This window comes from Gymnoscopelus braueri (genome assembly GCF_963280865.1).
Source record: "Gymnoscopelus braueri genome assembly, chromosome: 9".
Taxonomy (NCBI): domain Eukaryota; kingdom Metazoa; phylum Chordata; class Actinopteri; order Myctophiformes; family Myctophidae; genus Gymnoscopelus; species Gymnoscopelus braueri.
In genome coordinates, this window is record NC_137610.1 from 4,940,582 (window position 1) to 4,957,164 (window position 16,583).

Sequence of the window (16,583 nt, forward strand, 5' to 3'; positions counted from 1 at the left end):
TATTGATGCATTTAGCAGCATTTTGTTCGTTTGTATTTTTCGTTCTTGCTGTTATGCTTGGGCTGGGGTGGGGGGAGAAAACCTAATGAAAAATCACCTGTAGAAGCTTGTTGTGACTCTGAGCACATCTAATATCTTACAGACCGTCAAAGATATGTTGTGGTGCCATAGATAGAAAACCCATTCATTCTTCCCATAGAGATTTCTGAAAATATTTATATTAATTATTTTAAGCCTGGAACCAAGGAGAATATAATATAATATATTGTGTGTGTGCGATGCGCACGTGCGTCCTTAATTCACACATTCTCTTGTAAATGCAGATAATCCCTCATATCAGTGTGATTGACGTGAGAGATGATCAGAGGAGCAGAGTTTGTACCAGCATTGTTTAAATGTGGACCAAAGTATGGGTGGAGTTTCTCAGTGAAGGTGCAGCCAGTGAACGAGTAGAGATGAACTCTGGCCTCTGCATCATAAAAGGAGACCAGACCCTCCTCATAATCCACAAACACTCCCACTTTCTGGAGCTCCTCTCTTACAGGGAGAAGGACACCACGGCCTGGACCAACAAGAGCCCTGTACTCATTTCCATTCCTCAACCATATAGTCCAGTAACCTTTGTCGGGAGTCAGTATGATTTGTCCCTTCCTGTTGATGGACTCTCTGGCCACTCCTACAACCCAGTCAGTCTTCCCTCCAACCTGAACCTCATAGTAAAACCTTCCTGAAGAGAAGCTTTGTTTTCCTAAGACAGAGACACATTTAGAGAATCTCTCTGTGTTGTTTGGGATATTCTTCCTTACGTTTACACAATGCACTTGTTTTCCATCATCAGACAGGATGAGTTGGGAATGTGCTGTATCAGGGTCCAGAGTGATGTGCCGTGACAGACCTGTCACTCTTGGTTCAATAAACCCTAAAGTCCAGTTTATAGACGACATACACAGAAATTACCTTTTACATGCGCAAGGCATCTTTATTGACAAACAAGGGAGATTCCCTCTATACTATGTGAATAACAGAACAGCAAATTAATGATATTAAAACAATACGACCTGATATATCACGAAGGCAATTCGCTCCACATCTAAGTCTGCATGCAAACAAGCGCTCGGTTGAGCGCCTGGAGAATTCTGAGGTTCTTATCTATTCCATTCAGTATATCAACGCTGTGGCTATCAAGGCCTGTCTTCTGACTGCACTCTATAAAGTAAAGGTTGACGGCCCAAGGTTCCACAATGGACCATCAAGCCCTCCTTGGGTACGAATTTAGTACCCACAACAACACAAGATTAAAATCTAAACAGTACTTTATAGAAATTCTCCACTTGCATAACATATTTCATGTTTAAAAAATCAGGTCCCATTTTTCTCTTTTTGAGTCATGTGAGCCGAGGAAAACCCTTTTCTTTGAAGGGGAAACTCTGAACTAGGCTGGGGCAGTCCCAAACCTACCATCTGGACATGAGCTCTTATTGGGGACAATTACATCATTTGATTCCATATCGCATTGCTAAACTTAGGGTCCCTCAGTGGGGCATTCCCACTGAGTTTTCCTTTACAAGCAACTATTCTAACATGTGTAATATAAATATATATTTAAAAAAAAAAAAAAAATCTCTTGTTATCTCTGTGTGCATTTTTGGTTTCTTCTCCAATTCCTCTGGTTGAGGTGGTCACTTTTCCGAGCCCGGAGGAGGAGGTTCCGACAGAGCCCAAGACTAGCCCCCCCCCCCCCCAACCCATCCAGCGCCATTAACGAATGTACTTGGCACTGAATGAGCTAAGAGACGGAGGTCCCACTCCCGAGCCCCCCGGGTCCGTACCCTCCTGGGGCCTGAGACCGGAGCCCCCCGTATTATACACAGGGGCCCCAACCCCCAAGCGCCAGTCAGATCCGTACCCTCCTTGAGGTCGAAAGTCGGGGCGTAGATATCGTGCAGGGGTGTTCTTCATCAAGTTCAGCATGGGGGCCCAGGTGGCAATATAATGTTTCTGTGGTGTGTATTGGGATCACTCTGTCACTGCTCTCTTACCACTTGCCATTTGCGAAGGGCAAGACAGCCTATTTTAATGTGCCTAAAGCTGCCAGGGAGATCGCTACGATCAGATTATGTCCCCCAACATTACTATCAAAATCAAAATCAAAATTAATATGTAATCTGGGGTCGTTCAGTGGCCTTGGGCAGCATAGATGTACCCCATGAAACAATGGTATGTTCCTGTCTGGCTGAGAGTGATATTGGTACTACTCAAATTAAATGTGTAGTGTCCCTCCTTTATCTAAAAAAAAAATATATGGTGGGGGTTTGATGGTGAGTCTTTGCTCTCTGTATGCAATCACTGAAATGTCTCTGTAATGGTCACTCTGCCATAAGTCTAAGCACATTCATTTAACAAAAATGAACGGCAACATTACAACACTTCGACATGTAACTTTAGTCACTTAACATTATACTATGTAACTCAATATCAATATTCTATTATACTATACATATGCTATCATATTATTTCCCTCCTTGACCTGACACCGGTCAGGGCACACAGCATAGGAATGTGCAGAGGCCAGGGTGCCACCCTCCTTTACCTTCACTAAATGTAAAATGGTTCAAAGACTCATCTATAATTATTCAATCAAATTGATATTGCACTTAAAGTAACATGTAATTGGAGACACAACAAAACAACTTTCCTGTGCTTTATGCACAGGTCAATTGACATTATTCTCGGGCTGTACAAAATTGTACAATTCTCTTCTGCAACCCATGACCTGTTTCAGAGAACACACTTAACTCAACTGCAACAGAAATCAACTACCTTTCAATTCACGTAACAAAATTTAGATAGGGCCTTTATGATATTTTGGTATCTTGTAAGAGCCTAAATGTCCCCAGTAGGTATGATATCTATTGTTTATGTTATAAACTTATCTTGCTATGGTTCACCCTGTCCACCCTACCACAGTGTGATCAATTTATCGCTCCAACAATCCATACTCTCCTAATGCACACTATTTATGTTTCTCTTCGCTTAAATAATTTTATTACTCTGCCATTCATGTGCCACTAAAATCATCTTAATGTCCTCCCTTAATTTTTCTCTACATGTAATGTCTTTATTCAAAAATTAAAATATGTTCACTGCTAATAACTTAATTAGTCGTTACATGTGCCTTCATAGTTTCAGATTGAGACGTGCATGCCTCTGAAAAGCATGTGGAAATATTTTAAATGACGAACGCTATTCATTAACATATCTCACTTAATTTATTATCAATTAACTTATATTGGAATACTAGCACTCATTAAAAAATGTCTTGATTGGAGAACACAGCATGTTTCCGTTCCGTTAACTAATGTGAGATTAGTCCTGCATAATTTAGTTTAATTTGGAAATATTTTTAGTTTGGTTGTGGCAACCTATTTAACACTAGACATTACACCAGCTTATCACGTCAATTTAGTTTTTGTCCACTATTTTCAATTATGTTAGTCTACGATGGCACTACACATAAGATGTAATATTAATTTACTAGTGGGGCACTATTATTATTTTATCTTTTGAAGCTTCAATCTATGCAGAATCAAGGTTCACTTATAATGTATTAGTGCAACTCTTATGTGTCAAAACGTGTACTGTATGTCTAATAAGTATCATGTTTCACACTTCTCTAGTGTCTGTTTTTTGTAAAAATGTATTGTGTCCTACCTAGAGCGATAGAAAATGTATTTGTTTACACATGTCGAGGCCCCGACAACAACGATTAGCAGTAAGTCAACCTTGCTTCATATATTCCACTCCTTGCTTCGAAAGTGTGTCCTTCCCCATGGCATAGTAGTTCCAGTGTCTGTAACAGATAAAAGTTTGTAAAAAGTCATGCAAGCTTTCCCAAGGCTTGCTCTCTGGTCGCCATAGGTCACTGGAAGTGAGTCTCGTGAACACTGCAGTTTGCAATGTTGGTGCCCCTCTGCATCAGCATGTCGATCAAACTGCATTATATCGTGGTCTTTCACATGTCTCTTTCAGTTTTCATTCAATGCACTTCAAGTGCATGTTTCCAGTTCATAGAACGAAAATGACCGTCCACCAAACATTGTTGCAGTCCCCGAATGTGAAACAAACCCACTTCTAAAGTCTGAGATAGTAGTTTTTAAAAAAAAAAGATATATATACAATACATATATGTAATGATAGTGTAAAATAATTGCAGATACAGTGTATGTGAGACCATAAGTTAATTTCTCTTTTGATAACAGTGTAAGTGGCACACTCACTATCGTGCACCACGCCTAATATGTATTTCTCATTCTAAATTCACTCCATTGAAGTGTCCTGGCCTTCCATTGCATGCACTGTCACTTGTTTGGTCTATCACAACTAATGTTTGCACTATCTGGACTCCAGAATGTGTCTCGCCACCAAGAGAGACTACTGGCCCTGGCACGGAAAGAAATGATGAGGTGTTCATTCAATGCCTAAGTAGGGTATCAATACTTAGAAGCTTTTGGGCTTTCTGTCATTTGCTTACATTCTTAAAATTATTATTATTATTATTATTATTATTACACTTATTATATATATATGTATTTATTTTAAACTAAAAACTCTACTATCTTATTACTGGTCAAATTGGCGTAGTTTTATATTTAGTCTTGTTTGTCTAGAATCACTTCTGCTGGCTGGTCCTCCTATGAAAGTAAACACTGACTTTTTGTACAGCGAAAATATAATTACACAATATAGTTGCCCCATACCTATAAATACAGATTAATTTGAATATTTCGTATGCAAGCTCCTGTTTTCTTTATATTCTGCAGAATTTTCTGAAGAAACTAATTTATTTGAACGTAAATTCTCTCACTTCACCTCTGACCTCGCTTCTCTTTTTTTCTTTTTTTTTTTTTTCCTCTTATTATTATTATTATTATTTTTTTTTAATAACTGACTCCATTTCTCTAATTTACAGGTTTAATCACTTAATTTCAGACTGTTCATAACTTTAACAAAAATAACAGATCTACTTGCACAATGAGTCACTATTGAGCTAGCCTAAACAGCCACGGTTTCCAGTAATCATACTGGAGTAAATGTACAATGTCGGCTTCTGAAATGTACACTTAAGTAGAAGTAAAAGTATTGAAAACTGGAACCACTCTAGTGAGATACAAAATGGGACCCTCAAAATGTACTCAAGTAGAACACTTGAGTAAATGTACTTCGTGACCTTGGCTTCCACCACTGAACCCCGTGCAGGCGGTTATCTTCCTTGTTTAAATTCCTAAGCAGGACAAAATCTCTAAACAAAATGCTTACGGAGCAGATTACACTATCCACTGACATGTACTTGGGTCAAGGTACCAAAAACAAAAAATGGTATCGGAGTGGAGTGAGACACCAACGTGAGAAGTGTTTAATAGGCAGCCTGTCCCCATTCACAATTTCTTAGATTTAACATGCACAAGTTTCCTTTTGAAAATAGCAGATCCACAAGCACGAAGTGCTTGAGATGAAATAGCTTGTGAGCTTGTAGATCGTCAATTTCCAAATGGCTGAGCTGTATGCAGGGCTGAAGTGGTTCTGCAGCAATTATCTACCACTTCAAAGTAAACAGTTACCAACGTTCTCAAGGTGTTTTGCAGGGGCAGAAGCACACTGTCTGCCTCTGAGATGTATGCAAAATGTAAAATGTAAAAATACAGATAGCTGTAAGGGCTTTTTAAAGTAACAATACCTCAAGACTGTACTTAAGCACAAACCTGGACCTCAGGAAGAATAGTCTCCACTAAGGTGTAGACTAGTGGATGCTCCTTAAAAAAACAACAACAAACAAACAGACAGGACTTACAGAGGCCTTCATTCATTCGGATGACGTACATATAACATACATATAAAGACACATATGACACACTGTAGTACTAATTAGGGGGCAACCCTAGGCTGCAGAGCCAGCCGTTCACGTCACCTCGCTCGGATGCTGGAGCTAAACATAACGTGCATGTAACCTGTAGTATTTTTGGGGTCGCCCCTTAGTGGCAGTCTCAGCTTAAACATAATATAACCTGTAGTATTTTCTTAGCCGCAGTCCCAGCTTTCACATAATATAACCTGTAGTATTTTCTTAGCCGCAGTCCCAGCTTTCACATAATATAACCTGTAGTATTTTCTTAGCCGCAGTCCCAGCTTTCACATAATATAACCTGTAGTATTTTCTTAGCCGCAGTCCCAGCTTTCACATAATATAACCTGTAGTATTTTCTTAGCCGCAGTCCCAGCTTTCACATAATATAACCTGTAGTATTTTCTTAGCCGCAGTCCCAGCTTTCACATAATATAACCTGTAGTATTTTCTTAGCCGCAGTCCCAGCTTTCACATAATAACACATAACGACACATAACGTACACAACTTAGGCTACACGCTATCTTCTCCCATGTACCCGGCGTGGTTTGCGGTTTAGAGATCCTAGTAAAGGCCACTTATTGTATTGTCTCAGTAAACTGTTGGATCATAGAATACAGAGAGACAGTGTAGTGTCTCAGTAAACCATAGGATCATAAAGTACACTGAGACAGTGTGGTCTATCAGTAACCTATAGGACCACTATGACAATTGTAAGGATATATTCATGCAGGCACACAGACAAACCCCCAGCACCTAGTGTAAAACTAATATTAGATAAATTCACCCGCACCGAAAACCAAAGCGTGAAAAAGTGGTATTTCGAGGTACAACAAAAATAAATCCATATATTTATATATATAGCCATGCATTGCTCGAACACCCAAGTTGGATCGTGGGTTATTCTAGAGGCCTTGACATGAATATATATATAAATAAAGACAAATAACTGATAGTAACAGCTGATAGTTAAACATCCGTGTAAAAAAACGTCGGGGTGTCTCCGGTGGTCTCATAAACATATACAGAGACAGTTGCTGGGAGGATCAACTCGGTCCACCCAGCCACGCTAACAGGACATCATGGGGTATATGAAGTACAGAGCCTAAGTATTAAACACAAAGGTCATTCAATCTGCTGTTCAGTGGTGACTTCACATGTATGCAATCATATTTACACATTGTCTTTAATAATTGACCTAAATTTGATATAATACAATTCACATATAGCACCGCGTGTACCCTTCCTGGGGCCCCAAGGAATTGTAGCACATAGTGTATGGGCGAATTGTTATTTGGATCTTATGGATCCAGCGGTCGTCTGGACTGGACAGGGTCACGGTCGGGGTCACCAGCTGATGTGCCGTGACAGACCTGTCACTCTTGGTTCAATAAACCCTAAAGTCCAGTTTATAGACGACATACACAGAAATTACCTTTTACATGCGCAAGGCATCTTTATTGACAAACAAGGGAGATTCCCTCTATACTATGTGAATAACAGAACAGCAAATTAATGATATTAAAACAATACGACCTGATATATCACGAAGGCAATTCGCTCCACATCTAAGTCTGCATGCAAACAAGCGCTCGGTTGAGCGCCTGGAGAATTCTGAAGTTCTTATCTATTACATTCAGTATATCAACGCTGTGGCTATCAAGGCCTGTCTTCTGACTGCACTCTATAAAGTAAAGGTTGACGGCCCAAGGTTCCACAATGGACCATCAAGCCCTCCTTGGGTACGAATTTAGTACCCACAACAACACAAGATTAAAATCTAAACAGTACTTTATAGAAATTCTCCACTTGCATAACATATTTCATGTTTAAAAAATCAGGTCCCATTTTTCTCTTTTTGAGTCATGTGAGCCGAGGAAAACCCTTTTCTTTGAAGGGGAAACTCTGAACTAGGCTGGGGCAGTCCCAAACCTACCATCTGGACATGAGCTCTTATTGGGGACAATTACATCATTTGATTCCATATCGCATTGCTAAACTTAGGGTCCCTCAGTGGGGCATTCCCACTGAGTTTTCCTTTACAAGCAACTATTCTAACATGTGTAATATAAATATATATTTAAAAAAAAAAAAAAAAAAAAAAAAATCTCTTGTTATCTCTGTGTGCATTTTTGGTTTCTTCTCCAATTCCTCTGGTTGAGGTGGTCACTTTTCCGAGCCCGGAGGAGGAGGTTCCGACAGAGCCCAAGACTAGCCCCCCCCCCCCCCAACCCATCCAGCGCCATTAACGAATGTACTTGGCACTGAATGAGCTAAGAGACGGAGGTCCCACTCCCGAGCCCCCCGGGTCCGTACCCTCCTGGGGCCTGAGACCGGAGCCCCCCGTATTATACACAGGGGCCCCAACCCCCAAGCGCCAGTCAGATCCGTACCCTCCTTGAGGTCGAAAGTCGGGGCGTAGATATCGTGCAGGGGTGTTCTTCATCAAGTTCAGCATGGGGGCCCAGGTGGCAATATAATGTTTCTGTGGTGTGTATTGGGATCACTCTGTCACTGCTCTCTTACCACTTGCCATTTGCGAAGGGCAAGACAGCCTATTTTAATGTGCCTAAAGCTGCCAGGGAGATCGCTACGATCAGATTATGTCCCCCAACATTACTATCAAAATCAAAATCAAAATTAATATGTAATCTGGGGTCGTTCAGTGGCCTTGGGCAGCATAGATGTACCCCATGAAACAATGGTATGTTCCTGTCTGGCTGAGAGTGATATTGGTACTACTCAAATTAAATGTGTAGTGTCCCTCCTTTATCTAAAAAAAAATATATGGTGGGGGTTTGATGGTGAGTCTTTGCTCTCTGTATGCAATCACTGAAATGTCTCTGTAATGGTCACTCTGCCATAAGTCTAAGCACATTCATTTAACAAAAATGAACGGCAACATTACAACACTTCGACATGTAACTTTAGTCACTTAACATTATACTATGTAACTCAATATCAATATTCTATTATACTATACATATGCTATCATATTATTTCCCTCCTTGACCTGACACCGGTCAGGGCACACAGCATAGGAATGTGCAGAGGCCAGGGTGCCACCCTCCTTTACCTTCACTAAATGTAAAATGGTTCAAAGACTCATCTATAATTATTCAATCAAATTGATATTGCACTTAAAGTAACATGTAATTGGAGACACAACAAAACAACTTTCCTGTGCTTTATGCACAGGTCAATTGACATTATTCTCGGGCTGTACAAAATTGTACAATTCTCTTCTGCAACCCATGACCTGTTTCAGAGAACACACTTAACTCAACTGCAACAGAAATCAACTACCTTTCAATTCACGTAACAAAATTTAGATAGGGCCTTTATGATATTTTGGTATCTTGTAAGAGCCTAAATGTCCCCAGTAGGTATGATATCTATTGTTTATGTTATAAACTTATCTTGCTATGGTTCACCCTGTCCACCCTACCACAGTGTGATCAATTTATCGCTCCAACAATCCATACTCTCCTAATGCACACTATTTATGTTTCTCTTCGCTTAAATAATTTTATTACTCTGCCATTCATGTGCCACTAAAATCATCTTAATGTCCTCCCTTAATTTTTCTCTACATGTAATGTCTTTATTCAAAAATTAAAATATGTTCACTGCTAATAACTTAATTAGTCGTTACATGTGCCTTCATAGTTTCAGATTGAGACGTGCATGCCTCTGAAAAGCATGTGGAAATATTTTAAATGACGAACGCTATTCATTAACATATCTCACTTAATTTATTATCAATTAACTTATATTGGAATACTAGCACTCATTAAAAAATGTCTTGATTGGAGAACACAGCATGTTTCCGTTCCGTTAACTAATGTGAGATTAGTCCTGCATAATTTAGTTTAATTTGGAAATATTTTTAGTTTGGTTGTGGCAACCTATTTAACACTAGACATTACACCAGCTTATCACGTCAATTTAGTTTTTGTCCACTATTTTCAATTATGTTAGTCTACGATGGCACTACACATAAGATGTAATATTAATTTACTAGTGGGGCACTATTATTATTTTATCTTTTGAAGCTTCAATCTATGCAGAATCAAGGTTCACTTATAATGTATTAGTGCAACTCTTATGTGTCAAAACGTGTACTGTATGTCTAATAAGTATCATGTTTCACACTTCTCTAGTGTCTGTTTTTTGTAAAAATGTATTGTGTCCTACCTAGAGCGATAGAAAATGTATTTGTTTACACATGTCGAGGCCCCGACAACAACGATTAGCAGTAAGTCAACCTTGCTTCATATATTCCACTCCTTGCTTCGAAAGTGTGTCCTTCCCCATGGCATAGTAGTTCCAGTGTCTGTAACAGATAAAAGTTTGTAAAAAGTCATGCAAGCTTTCCCAAGGCTTGCTCTCTGGTCGCCATAGGTCACTGGAAGTGAGTCTCGTGAACACTGCAGTTTGCAATGTTGGTGCCCCTCTGCATCAGCATGTCGATCAAACTGCATTATATCGTGGTCTTTCACATGTCTCTTTCAGTTTTCATTCAATGCACTTCAAGTGCATGTTTCCAGTTCATAGAACGAAAATGACCGTCCACCAAACATTGTTGCAGTCCCCGAATGTGAAACAAACCCACTTCTAAAGTCTGAGATAGTAGTTTTTAAAAAAAAATATATATATACAATACATATATGTAATGATAGTGTAAAATAATTGCAGATACAGTGTATGTGAGACCATAAGTTAATTTCTCTTTTGATAACAGTGTAAGTGGCACACTCACTATCGTGCACCACGCCTAATATGTATTTCTCATTCTAAATTCACTTAAGTCTTTCGAACCTCCCCACCGGGGCGCAGTCCCAGGCTAGACCCCTTTCCACTTGAGGTCTACACCCAGGTCACCCTGGATAGAGAGTTCAAGTCTCCTGCTTCCCGGCGTCTTCTTTTCAAAGCCCACCGATCACAGGAGCATCACTCGCTTAGTAACTGTAGCACTCCGGCGGTCGCTTTCAGCTTGTGATGGCCTGACTGTACATTGAGCCGAACGCAGCGACCACACCCGCCTCCTGTCGGGGAGCACGCCATGGAATTAATGCTTTTTGCGATCCGACCGGCGGGTGACCCAGTCGATAGCGATCCCTTACCCGTAGGCGTGGTTGGCGCCCCAGGCAGGAAACCGACGGTCTTGTCCTGGCCCCGCTTGGCTACGGGAACCAGAATATTAACCGTTTTCACCCGCCTTGCCTGTAACCGGTGAGTCACGCACTCCCGTCCGGTTAGGTGTGGACTGTCATCCACGCACCATGTGCTGCCAACCCTAGGAGAGAGCGGCAGTCGGCACACCGACTAGACGGAAAACACAGCTAGGATGTTGATTCATCCTTGACAGAACACGGGGGCCTTCAGTCTCTCCCCAGCACTATACACTGTCTTTAACGTGCTCTGGGAGCCTTGCGACCCCGCTGCCGCCTGTTGGAGACAAGGATTGGGGAGCCTACCCCCTAACCTCATCTCCATTGAAGTGTCCTGGCCTTCCATTGCATGCACTGTCACTTGTTTGGTCTATCACAACTAATGTTTGCACTATCTGGACTCCAGAATGTGTCTCGCCACCAAGAGAGACTACTGGCCCTGGCACGGAAAGAAATGATGAGGTGTTCATTCAATGCCTAAGTAGGGTATCAATACTTAGAAGCTTTTGGGCTTTCTGTCATTTGCTTACATTCTTAAAATTATTATTATTATTATTATTATTATTACACTTATTATATATATATGTATTTATTTTAAACTAAAAACTCTACTATCTTATTACTGGTCAAATTGGCGTAGTTTTATATTTAGTCTTGTTTGTCTAGAATCACTTCTGCTGGCTGGTCCTCCTATGAAAGTAAACACTGACTTTTTGTACAGCGAAAATATAATTACACAATATAGTTGCCCCATACCTATAAATACAGATTAATTTGAATATTTCGTATGCAAGCTCCTGTTTTCTTTATATTCTGCAGAATTTTCTGAAGAAACTAATTTATTTGAACGTAAATTCTCTCACTTCACCTCTGACCTCGCTTCTCTTTTTTTTTTTTTTTTTTTTTCCTCTTATTATTATTATTATTATTTTTTTTAATAACTGACTCCATTTCTCTAATTTACAGGTTTAATCACTTAATTTCAGACTGTTCATAACTTTAACAAAAATAACAGATCTACTTGCACAATGAGTCACTATTGAGCTAGCCTAAACAGCCACGGTTTCCAGTAATCATACTGGAGTAAATGTACAATGTCGGCTTCTGAAATGTACACTTAAGTAGAAGTAAAAGTATTGAAAACTGGAACCACTCCAGTGAGATACAAAATGGGACCCTCAAAATGTACTCAAGTAGAACACTTGAGTAAATGTGCTTCGTGACCTTGGCTTCCACCACTGAACCCCGTGCAGGCGGTTATCTTCCTTGTTTAAATTCCTAAGCAGGACAAAATCTCTAAACAAAATGCTTACGGAGCAGATTACACTATCCACTGACATGTACTTGGGTCAAGGTACCAAAAACAAAAAATGGTATCGGAGTGGAGTGAGACACCAACGTGAGAAGTGTTTAATAGGCAGCCTGTCCCCATTCACAATTTCTTAGATTTAACATGCACAAGTTTCCTTTTGAAAATAGCAGATCCACAAGCACGAAGTGCTTGAGATGAAATAGCTTGTGAGCTTGTAGATCGTCAATTTCCAAATGGCTGAGCTGTATGCAGGGCTGAAGTGGTTCTGCAGCAATTATCTACCACTTCAAAGTAAACAGTTACCAACGTTCTCAAGGTGTTTTGCAGGGGCAGAAGCACACTGTCTGCCTCTGAGATGTATGCAAAATGTAAAATGTAAAAATACAGATAGCTGTAAGGGCTTTTTAAAGTAACAATACCTCAAGACTGTACTTAAGCACAAACCTGGACCTCAGGAAGAATAGTCTCCACTAAGGTGTAGACTAGTGGATGCTCCTTAAAAAAACAACAACAAACAAACAGACAGGACTTACAGAGGCCTTCATTCATTCGGATGACGTACATATAACATACATATAAAGACACATATGACACACTGTAGTACTAATTAGGGGGCAACCCTAGGCTGCAGAGCCAGCCGTTCACGTCACCTCGCTCGGATGCTGGAGCTAAACATAACGTGCATGTAACCTGTAGTATTTTTGGGGTCGCCCCTTAGTGGCAGTCTCAGCTTAAACATAATATAACCTGTAGTATTTTCTTAGCCGCAGTCTCAGCTTTCACATAATATAACCTGTAGTATTTTCTTAGCCGCAGTCCCAGCTTTCACATAATATAACCTGTAGTATTTTCTTAGCCGCAGTCCCAGCTTTCACATAATATAACCTGTAGTATTTTCTTAGCCGCAGGTCCAGCTTTCACATAATATAACCTGTAGTATTTTCTTAGCCGCAGGTCCAGCTTTCACATAATATAACCTGTAGTATTTTCTTAGCCGCAGGTCCAGCTTTCACATAATATAACCTGTAGTATTTTCTTAGCCGCAGGTCCAGCTTTCACATAATATAACACATAACGACACATAACGTACACAACTTAGGCTACTCGCTATCTTCTCCCATGTACCCGGCGTGGTTTGCGGTTTAGAGATCCTAGTAAAGGCCACTTATTGTATTGTCTCAGTAAACTGTTGGATCATAGAATACAGAGAGACAGTGTAGTGTCTCAGTAAACCATAGGATCATAAAGTACACTGAGACAGTGTGGTCTATCAGTAACCTATAGGACCACAGAACACAGAGAAACAGTGCAGTGTCTCAGTAAACTATAGGACCACATAATACAGAGAAACAGTGTAGTGTCTCAGTAAACTATAGGACCACAGAATACAGAGAAACAGTGTAGTGTCTCAGTAAACTATAGGACCACAGAACACAGAGAAACAGTGTAGTGTCTCAGTAAACCATAGGACCACAGAATACAGAGAAACAGTGCAGTGTCTCAGTAAACTATAGGACCATTATGACAATTGTAAGGATATATTCATGCAGGCACACAGACAAACCCCCAGCACCTAGTGTAAAACTAATATTAGATAAATTCACCCGCACCGAAAACCAAAGCGTGAAAAAGTGGTATTTCGAGGTACAACAAAAATAAATCCATATATTTATATATATAGCCATGCATTGCTCGAACACCCAAGTTGAATCGTGGGTTATTCTAGAGGCCTTGACATGAATATATATATATATATAAAGACAAATAACTGATGGTAACAGCTGATAGTTAAACATCCGTGTAAAAAAAACGTCGGGGTGTCTCCGGTGGTCTCATAAACATATACAGAGACAGTTGCTGGGAGGATCAACTCGGTCCACCCAGCCACGCTAACAGGACATCATGGGGTATAGGAAGTACAGAGCCTAAGTATTAAACACAAAGGTCATTCAATCTGCTGTTCAGTGGTGACTTCACATGTATGCAATCATATTTACACATTGTCTTTAATAATTGACCTAAATTTGATATAATACAATTCACATATAGCACCGCGTGTACCCTTCCTGGGGCCCCAAGGAATTGTAGCACATAGTGTATGGGCGAATTGTTATTTGGATCTTATGGATCCAGCGGTCGTCTGGACTGGACAGGGTCACGGTCGGGGTCACCAGCTGATGTGCCGTGACAGACCTGTCACTCTTGGTTCAATAAACCCTAAAGTCCAGTTTATAGACGACATACACAGAAATTACCTTTTACATGCGCAAGGCATCTTTATTGACAAACAAGGGAGATTCCCTCTATACTATGTGAATAAAAGAACAGCAAATTAATGATATTAAAACAATACGACCTGATATATCACGAAGGCAATTCGCTCCACATCTAAGTCTGCATGCAAACAAGCGCTCGGTTGAGCGCCTGGAGAATTCTGAAGTTCTTATCTATTACATTCAGTATATCAACGCTGTGGCTATCAAGGCCTGTCTTCTGACTGCACTCTATAAAGTAAAGGTTGACGGCCCAAGGTTCCACAATGGAGAGTTACAGCCACAGTGTATTGCTGAATCCTCCTCAGCTCAGAATCACATGGTTTCTCCATCTCTTCACTGCGTTTGGTTTTTCTCTCTCTCAAGATACTGCTCTTCACACTGTGTGGAATCAGCTTTTAAGCCGTTGAGCTGCATGGAATCTCACCTCATCAAATATGACGTCAGGTTTATCCAAATATGGAGTTCCACACAGCTCCAGACTGGACTCCATGAAGTACTCCGGTCTGAATATACCCACAAACATGGACGCAGTGAGATGCCTCTTTAGAAAATCTGTCCAATATATCTATCTATAGGTCACCAAATCACCAAATCCCCCACCGAGTTATGCCCCCTGTCGGGGGCATAACTCGGGGGGGCAACCAGACCAGACGTTCTCAAATTCGGGGTGTGTGTCTCACTCTCTTAACACATTGCCTACCAAGAACGCATATACCGGTATGCGTCCTTTCAAATTCAACACTTGCCTGCCAAGGACGCACACGCCCGTCCGTAGTACAGTTAAATAGACGCAAAGTATTTTCTACTGGAAAAGAAGGCTTGAATGAGCTGAAATTGAAACAACACTTTGTGAGCTTGTAGAGTCTTTGGAGTTCATAAGAGCCACTTTGTGTGTGTGTGTGTGTGGGGGGGGGGGAAGGGGGGGAGCGAGAGAGAGAAGTGGGGACAGAGTGCTCTGGCCACGTTCTAGGTGTTTAGACAGATATCTCGTATTGTGTTTAAGCAAACTAAAGATTGTTGTTTCCTCACTCAAACTAGCAGTTGCCCGAACCGGGCAACCCGAAAGCATACTCCACCTGCCCGCTAGTTTTATTTACCTGCCACGGGCAGCCGGGCAGCCGGGAAGCCGTGAGTTTTAAAGCGAAAATTTTTAACTCTGATCTGTGCTTCTGGGGGGGTCCCTGGAACAAACATATTTTGAGATGGGGGTCCGTGGCCAAATACATATCATTTTGGGGGTCCTTGACATGGAGAAGTTGGAGCACCGCTGATATAGCGACATACTGTTAGGATTTAGAAAACATTTTTTAGATATGTATTTGACCTGCGGACCCCCATCTCAAGATATTTTGTTCCAGGGACCACCATGAAGCAAAGATTTGAGTTACAAATGTTCGCTTTTAAAAAAGATTTATATTCAAAGATTAGCAAAAACGTTTTTTAAATGGCAGATACACAAGCTCATATGAGCTTGTATATCTGCTATTTTTGAATAGCCAAAGAAATCTAAAATGACGCAGATACGTTCCTCGATTGAATGGGTTAATTTGGACTCATACGTCATAGATGGCTGACATCCCACTGATCCCAGAGATCCACACTGTTCCCATGTACAGTATACGTTTTTCAATCATACATACACATCATACATACAGCTTTTTCTAAGAATTAATCCACCCAGGGGGGTTATTTATTATATATTAATAAAATAAGGACCTTGTTAGGCTTAACAACTCAAAATGAAATGTAAAGCCTAACAAGGTCCTTATTTTATGTGATTGACTCACATTCATTTAAATTGCTGTTGTACATGAGTACATCCACACAGAACGCAATAAAGCAACGTCATTCATTTTTCGACAATTGATCGGTAAAAGCAGTGACCTGTATGAACCAAATTAATAATTTGAGGTGAAATTGT

The 16,583-nt window shown here is 40.5% G+C and overlaps 1 protein-coding gene across 4 annotated transcripts in view; it reads left to right on the forward strand.

The window, feature by feature from the left end:
* Nucleotides 1-16,583, forward strand: part of pot1 (protection of telomeres 1 homolog) — a 119,094-nt gene that overhangs the window by 20,274 nt on the left and 82,237 nt on the right. The window lies entirely within an intron of this gene.